Genomic DNA, 8,034 nt, shown 5'->3' with positions numbered 1-8,034 from the left:
CATGTAGGATGTGTGACTCTGGTTGCTAAGCAACCACCACCCCAGCCTGGGGCGAGGGGGTCCTAGAGATAAGAAGCTTCTGCCTGGCCAAGGCTTTTGCTTAGCCACCCTGTGGCTGTTACTATCCTCCATCCAGGTGAGCCTTGGAATTCAGGTAAGGGCCCCACCGAGCTGGGACCAGGAACTCCTCTGGAGGTGAGGGGGAAGGGGGCCAGGAGCAAGGGGATCCATGTGCTTTGCATGCTGCAAGAGTGCAGGAGCTATGCACTATGGGGCTGGTTGAGGCTGGGCCCACACACTGCTACCATGTAAGGCCGGGGACTGGGGTGGGAGCACAGGAACTGAATGCTATGGAGCCAGGTGGGGCTAGCCTTGCTTGCTGCCACCACATGCAGCTTCAGGGATTCATGCATTCTGGGGACTCTGAACACTGCCCCCCACCCCGGACATGCAGACGCACCCCCACCATACCCCCAAACACACCCACATTCTTCCACAGCCCCCCACCCTCCATACCTCCTCACACACTAACACCCTCCCACATGCCCCACCTCCACCATACCCTCTAATGCCCCCACCACACACGGACCCACTTTCCAACCGTACACCCCCTTACCCCTCCCCCCACAATATACAAGAGTAAGACTGGATTTTGAGCTATGATGCAATTGCCTCAAGATACACAGTGCAAACTTGCATATATCGGGACAAAGATATTTTTAAAAATAAAATTAAAATAGGTTATAAAAGTTTGATATTTTCAGTATATGATTTGATTTTTTTTCCAGTTTCAAGATGGCACCCCTTCCAAGAAATACTTCTGGGGGGCAAGGGGAGGGACTTCTGCAGGCAAAGGTCAGGGGTTAGGGAAGGGGCAAGTAATTATTTTGGCTGGAGGGCTGCAGTTGAGGGCTGCATGGGTAACCCTGCCCCTTGACAGCTACTCTGACCCCCTGTTGCCATATTGGGACTGGAAGTTCCCCCCTTAACCCCTGACCTTTGCCACCAGAAGTCCCTCCCACCAAATACTATTTTTGAGAGGGTGGGGTTGCCATCTTAGAACTAGAAAAAAACCATTCATACACTAAAATCAAACACTATGACAGATTTTATTACAAAAAATATTTTTGTCATGATTTGTGTAGTGTATATATAGAGGTGATTGCATAATAATTAAAAAATAAAGTCTTACACTTGTATGTATGGTGTGCATGTGTGTATGGTGGGAGGTGGGGGGCATAGGGTATAGTGGGGTGTCATTAAGGGGCAGAGTTGGGGTGTGAGGGGGGGTGGGGGGTCCTCTTACGCACTCCCCCAACTGGTGTGCAGCCCCTGCTGATGGCAGCAGCAGAAGGTGGAGTGGGGGGCAGATGCTCCTGCCAGCACTGTGTGGGGGGTCTGGGGCACCTGCAGCTCCCCCACACACACTGGGGAAGCCCCACACTGTTCTCTGCAGGGAATTGGGAGGCAGAGCTTCCTCCACTCCCGGTCTGCAGACCTGCACAGCAGGAGGTAGGAAAGGCAGCTGGCTCCAGTGCAGGGCTTCAGCCACTGAGCACAGGAACTGCAGGCACATGGCACGGAGTGGAGTGGAGTGGTGAGCCAGGCTGCGCCCCTGCACGCAGCGTTGGCTGGATCTGTGTTCTGCCACAAGCACCATGAGTCCCCTGCCTGCTGCTGCTGTGGGCAGCTGGGGCTGTGCTCCATGTCGGGGAGTGTGTGAGGGGTCCCTACAACCCCCAGCCTCCTTCTCTCAGCCTGTCCCCCTGGGTGTGGGTTCTGTGCTGCTCTCCTTCCTTCCACCCAGCTGCAGCTGCAGCTCCACTGCCCCCACCTGGGCCCCAGCCCCCACCACTTCCCCACCTGCTGCCTGGAGAGCTGGAAGCTGGTGAAGCCAAGCAGACTCCCATGGGGGTGACTCTAGCAGGGGCAGCAGTAGCCCTGCCTGGAAGCTGCTGCTGGCTGGGCAGGGCCACTCCACCCACAAGGTATGGTGGGGGGTGCACACATGAGTGCCTTGTAGGCAGAAGGGCTGGGTGGGATGCAATTTGTTTGTGGGGGGGTGCCTCGGACTGAATGAAAATGCCTGGCATGCTGCATCTGGCCCATGGGCTGTATTTTGGCCGCCACAGTTAGAGGCTACTTTTATTTATTTATAACCTCATTAAGTGTACATGAGCATCAGTTTCCCTTTATACAATTAGTTTGCCTCGTTTTATGTGCCAGATGCACTGAAAACAAGAGTAAAACCCTAAAGTGGCTTTAATTGCATATTAAAAGGCAGGCAGGGGTAACTAATTACTGAAGCTAACTTTTTAACAAGACTTCAAATTGATGTCCCTTAACTAAAAAAGTGTGTAGGGAGTTAAAATCTCACCATACTATTAAATGGTAGTAATTGGAGCTATGTCTGACCTCAGAGTACAAAGATTTGTTCCTAGGCTGATATGCTCCTGTATCCCATGTCTGTTCATGAAAACTGGCTCTAACATTTATGTTTGAAGTTTTTCTTTCTTCCATCTGAGTAAGATTGAAGCCTTTTATACTTGTAAGCTAAAGGCTGGGAGTAGTAGTCACTGCAGTTGAAGCAACCAAGCTACTATTTGGGATGAGTCCATTTCTGTTATAGCTACTCTGTAAATATTCACAGTAAAACAGTTCTAGGTGACTATGAGCCACCGACAATCTGAGTATTCATCTGGCATATGAGAGACGTGATTAAGTCCTTGCTCTAGTTCAGGCAGACCAGGATTTGAAACTGCTCTCCTACATCCCAAGTGAAAGCTTACCTAGTAGCTTTACATGGTTAGGGGAGCAACCCCAGACCTGTAATCATCTTACTCATGAACTGTCATCTAAGTGCTCCTGCTAGGGTTATAGCTTTGAAAATACTGCTATAGGCTAAACAGAGTCCATGAATAGTTTCTCCTTTTTCCTCCTTCCACCCTTTTTGGGGTAGTTAGGAGCAGTGACCTTCCAAAGCCCAAAGTCCTGAGTTCAAGATCCCTGGCTTGCCTAAGCAGGTACTCATTTGCTCTCTTTTTTAAAATGCCTCTGCTCTACTCACGGATGTAGAAAGATAAGGCTGTTCAGCCATGGTGGCTCTAGGGGCTGGGTGTTGCTGTGGGGAGGTGGAAGGGTATGACTCAAGGCTGCCTGTGGCTGCCCCCTCTGGGCAGAAGCACCTGCTTTTAGCTGGCTGTGGGTTCATATCTCCTCCTGAGCTCAGCATGGTATGGCAGCTGCCCACCCTGAAAGGGGATGGGCATGCACATGCCATGCAAAGCTATAGATTCCAATCTGTGCTTCATTTTTCCTGCATCCACTGCCTTAGCTTGTGTTTGAAAACAGAGGCAATCTGTCTTTACATTCAAGTCCTCTCTTAGCTGGTCTCCACCCTAATCTCTCACTCATTGGGCACGTCTACACAAAATGCTTAACTGTGCAGCAACATAGTTTATTGTGAAGTAAACATGCATCTACACATGGACATGCTTACTACACAGTAAACCTGGTGTATTGCGAGTAAATTTGCTACCCGCAAATGCAAGTAGCAAATATACTTTTGATTAGTAACGGCACAGTAGTGCTTGTGTAGACAACTGGCTGGGAGCAAATCCGTTCCTGGGCAGCTGTCCACCAAGGGGGTGAGAGATTTGTCCCTGTCCCCGGGTACTGCCTGCTGCCGGGGTGGGCTCCACCACTGGAGCCCAGGCAGAGACTGTCCCCCTGCCCCAGCAGCAAGGAGCTCCAAGCACCCTGCTGAGATTACGAGTTGGGGCTGGGATATCTTTCTCTCTCAACCCCCAACTCAGTCATCCAGATAGAGAAGCAAGGAGATCCTTATCTCCCACCACAGACTCTGCGGTGGCAGAGCTGGGGCTGGGAGATAAGGGTCTCTCAGTGACGGTCTTGTGGTCACGGAGTTGGCAGGGAGGTAAGGGTCTCCCAGCACTAGCCCTGTGACTGTGGAGCTCACGCTGGGAGATAAAGCTCTCCCAGTACTGGACCAGCTGGCACTGGGAGCTCCCTGCTGGTGGGAGCTTGTTCCCTGCTCAACTCCATGAGCACAGAGCAGGGTGAGGAACAAGCTCCCCAGCCTGTTCCCCACTCAGTGCTGCGCTTGTGGACCTGAGCAGGGAACAGGCTCCCCAGCCTCCACCCGCATGCAGGGTCGGGGCTGGGAACTGTCCTGGTAGGGGCAGGTCCCAGCCCCATGCACTGATTGAGGGATCAAGGCATGGGGCTTGAAAAGAGCTGCAGGTACAAGTTAGGTCCCAGACTCTTGTCCTGATCTGTTGCTGGTGCAACTAGCAATGAGCTAGGTGCCCCAACATATTGAGGCAGGCGGCTGGAACCTGTCCCTCTGCTGCAGCTCTTTCAAAGTCTCTTGCTCCTGATTGGGGAGCCAAGGCAAGGAGCTCCCTAGTGTCGGGGAAGGGGACATTGTCCCTGGCTTGGCAGCAGGCAGCCCCCAGCGGTAGGGTGTAATGTCCGAGCCCCTGGCCAGGAAACGGCTGTCTTCTGCCGGATGCTCCATGCCAGCCCCTAGGCTAGCACCCAGGGGAGCCTAGAGCTCGCCCTGGTGGCAGCACAGGCCCATTGCAAGGGAGTTTGCAGCAGTTAGCAGCAAATCTGCTCCCACTTCCATGCATGTGTAGACGCCCAGGGGCGTTTAATTGTGAATAAACTGATTCCAGATCAAATGCATTTGTAGATGTGCCTACTGGGCACATCTACACAATATGCTTCACTTTGCATTAGCATAGTTTACTGTGAAGTAAGTATGTGTATCTACATGTGCACATGCTTATTTCCCAGTAAACTTCTCTAATACCAAGTAAATTTGCTACCTGCAAATACAAGTAGCAAATTTATTTGGCATGAGTAACAACCGTAGTGCTCGTGTAAATGCCTGACCAAAAGCAAATTCTGCTCCTGGTCAGCTGTCTACGGGGGTGGGGGGTAGAGATTGCTCCCAGCCCCTGGGAGCTGCCTGCTGCTGGGACAGGCTCTGCCACAGGAGTCAGGGCAGAGACTGTCCCCATGCCCCATCAGTAGGGAGCTCCAAGCCCCTCACTCTTGAGATTGCCGTCGGGGTGCAGGGGGCTGGGGGATTCTTATCTCCCAGTACCAACTCTGTAGTTGCAGAGCTGCCGCTGGGGAATAAGGGTCTCCCACCAGGAGTCCCTGACCACGGAGCTTAGGCTGGGAGATAAGCATCTCCCAGCAGCAGCCCCATAGTTACAGAGCCAATGCTAGGAACTGCCTGCTGGCTGAGATTTGGAGGGGGGAGGGGGGACAGCCTGTTCCCCACCCCACCTCCATGCTCACAGAGCTGGGCAGGAAACAAGCTTCCCAGCCCCAACCCTGCGTTCCCAGTTGGGGACAATGTCCTCCTGCCCCAGCAGCAGGGAGCTTCCAGGCCCTGCTTCCTGGTCATGGACTGGGAGTTTATTCCCAGGCCCACTCCACAATTGCAATTGCAGAGCAGGGGCTGGGAGTTCCTTGCATGGGGACAGTTCCCTGCCCAGCCTGGAGCTGGCAGGGACCTGCCCGCACCTGGGACAGTTCCCAGCTTGCCCATCTGTGTGGGGAAGCATGTGCAGCCTGGAAGCAGCTAGGGACTGTCCTGTTTCAGCCAGTCCCCAGCCAGCTCCGGGCTGCACATGCAGACTTCCCTGTACTGTCCAGGGCTGGCCGGGAACTGTCACAGTCACGGGCAGTCCGAGCTGTGTGATTGAGGCATGGGGCTTGGAAAGGAGCTGAAGTGGTGGGGAAGGTCCCAACCCCCTGCTTGCTCTGCCAGTGGGGAAGCTAGCTGCCCCATTGATGGATTGGGACAAGGGGCTTGAACCTGCCCCTCGCCTGCAGCTCTTTCCAATCCCTGTGTCCCTGATCAGGGAGCCAGGTCCAGGAGCTCCCTGCTCTTGTGGCAGACAGATGTTGTCCTGCCCCAGAAGCAGGCAGCCCCCACCTAGGGCCAGGAGACAGCTGTTTCCTGGCCTGGGCAGATGCACCCATTGAATAACAAGTCATCAAATCTCATCTTGGATTAGCCTTTAATGTCAGTCATTCTTACTGTAGCTTTCAAACAGGTGCTTTCATGCTGCCCTTCATGGGAAGCTGTCAACCATCTGCACAGCTACCTCCAAAACCCTCTCTCCGTGATGCCTGAAAACACTGCTTGTTAGTTGATTCAGCAAACTAAGTGGCTGTTTTAAGCAGACTGATGTTAATCTGTTAGTGCTGCCCCATCCATCAAATGTATTATGGCTATTTCTTATCTAACACAAGCAGTAGCTTTTTACTGTGGTGTACAGTGCTTGGGGCAATAGAGTACTGTATATCCTGTTCGAGTTTCTCCTTGCTAACATTACATACAAAAATGGATATTTCTGCTTTTGTCAATAAAAAAAGGCTTAGCTCTGTACCTACTGGGAACACAACTTCAGCAGGTCCAGCTGCAGGTCATGTTGTTAGAGGCAGAAGAACTTGCTAAGTGTTATAGGTGTTTAGTCCGTGTGCATATTTGCATGGATACACTGGGGCTTAAAGTCCAAAGGAAGCAGATAGGTGTTTACATCTTTGCAGTGAGAACAGGGGTCCAAACATGAATTGGGCTGGTTACTTTCCTAGCAACAGTTTGCCTGATGAATGACTATACAGGAAAACAACTCTGCTCTACCTTCCATGTGCTGCATTCTTTTTTCTAAATGATGCAAGAGATTAGACACACCTAGCACCAGCTGATGCAGGATCCATTGTGTAGAAAAAACCAACTACCACAGAATATACAGGGTCTGGAAGTAACCTGACATGTCAGAAGGCCCAGCATCACATAGCAGCACACAGGCGGTTTTGGAAAACATGACAGACAAATATTAATAGATTAGCAGGCCAGTTGGTTACTTGGAGTACAGCGATTACTCAGCAGCTCCCGGGCTAGAATCTGGTTCCCCTAAAAAGTCCTTTCCTAAATTTTCTGTCAATACTGTCTTTTAGCCTAAGAAACATTTCTTCCTTTTGTGTGTATATTTAGTATATAGCAGAATAAATGAATATATATTGTATCCCTCCTCAGTCCTCTTTGCTATGTTCTCTGTGATGGCAGATGACAGAATAAGGAGCAATGGTCTCAAGTTGCAGCAAGGGAAGTTTAGGTTAGATATTAAGAAGAATTTTCTCACTAGAAGGGTAGTAAAACACTGGAACAGGTTACCCAGAGAGGTTGTGGACTCTCCAGCCTTGGAGGTTTTGAAGACCTAGCTAGCCAAAGCTTGGGCTAGGATGATCTAGCTTTGAGCACAGGGTTGGACTAGATGACCTCCCAAGATCCCTTCCAACCCTAATTTTCTAGAACTTTATAATTTTAAGCCAAACTCTTTTTACCTTCTTTCATAAAATAAGGTCTCCATCTCCCTTAGCCAGACTAGTAACCTTTTTCCCCCTCTCTAGCTGTTTTAGTGTAAATTTAGGATTATGATCAAATCTCATTCAGTTAAGTAGAGGACAGTTCCACTCAGCAATACATATGGCCACGCTTATTCCTTCAGAGAGCTAATTACCCAAGCTGGATAAATTAAGAGCAAAAACTAACAAAAATGGGAATGAGTTTAAGTTGGAAAAAGAGCTGAGTTCCACAGTCAAGCACATCTTAATTCAGTGGGAAGTCTAGCCAGTGATTACAAGTATAATTTAAAAAGACTTATGCAAGAAATGGACACTTATCAATGCATAGTAATCAATATTTCAAGGAATTTAAAATATTGATAAAGGAAACAAAAGAAACAACAAAAAACCCCACCCATGGCTGAAAGAGATAAACACAGGATTTTTGTTCCCAATTACCTATCAGTACGATGGAAGCATGACTAAATGAAGTTGGTAAAATTGTTAATGATGCAAGGAAAGCATAAGTATTCAATAAATATATATATATATTTTTTAATAAATATATTGTTCTGCATTTGGAAGAAAAGCAGGCTGTGCTTTTATCACAGAGGGACAGTGAAGTGCTTTTCAGTCCATTAG

Source organism: Alligator mississippiensis, chromosome 3, assembly GCF_030867095.1.
Source record: "Alligator mississippiensis isolate rAllMis1 chromosome 3, rAllMis1, whole genome shotgun sequence".
Classification (NCBI taxonomy): domain Eukaryota; kingdom Metazoa; phylum Chordata; order Crocodylia; family Alligatoridae; genus Alligator; species Alligator mississippiensis.
The sequence above is the reverse complement of the archived record's forward strand: the minus strand, read 5'-3'. Positions refer to the sequence as shown.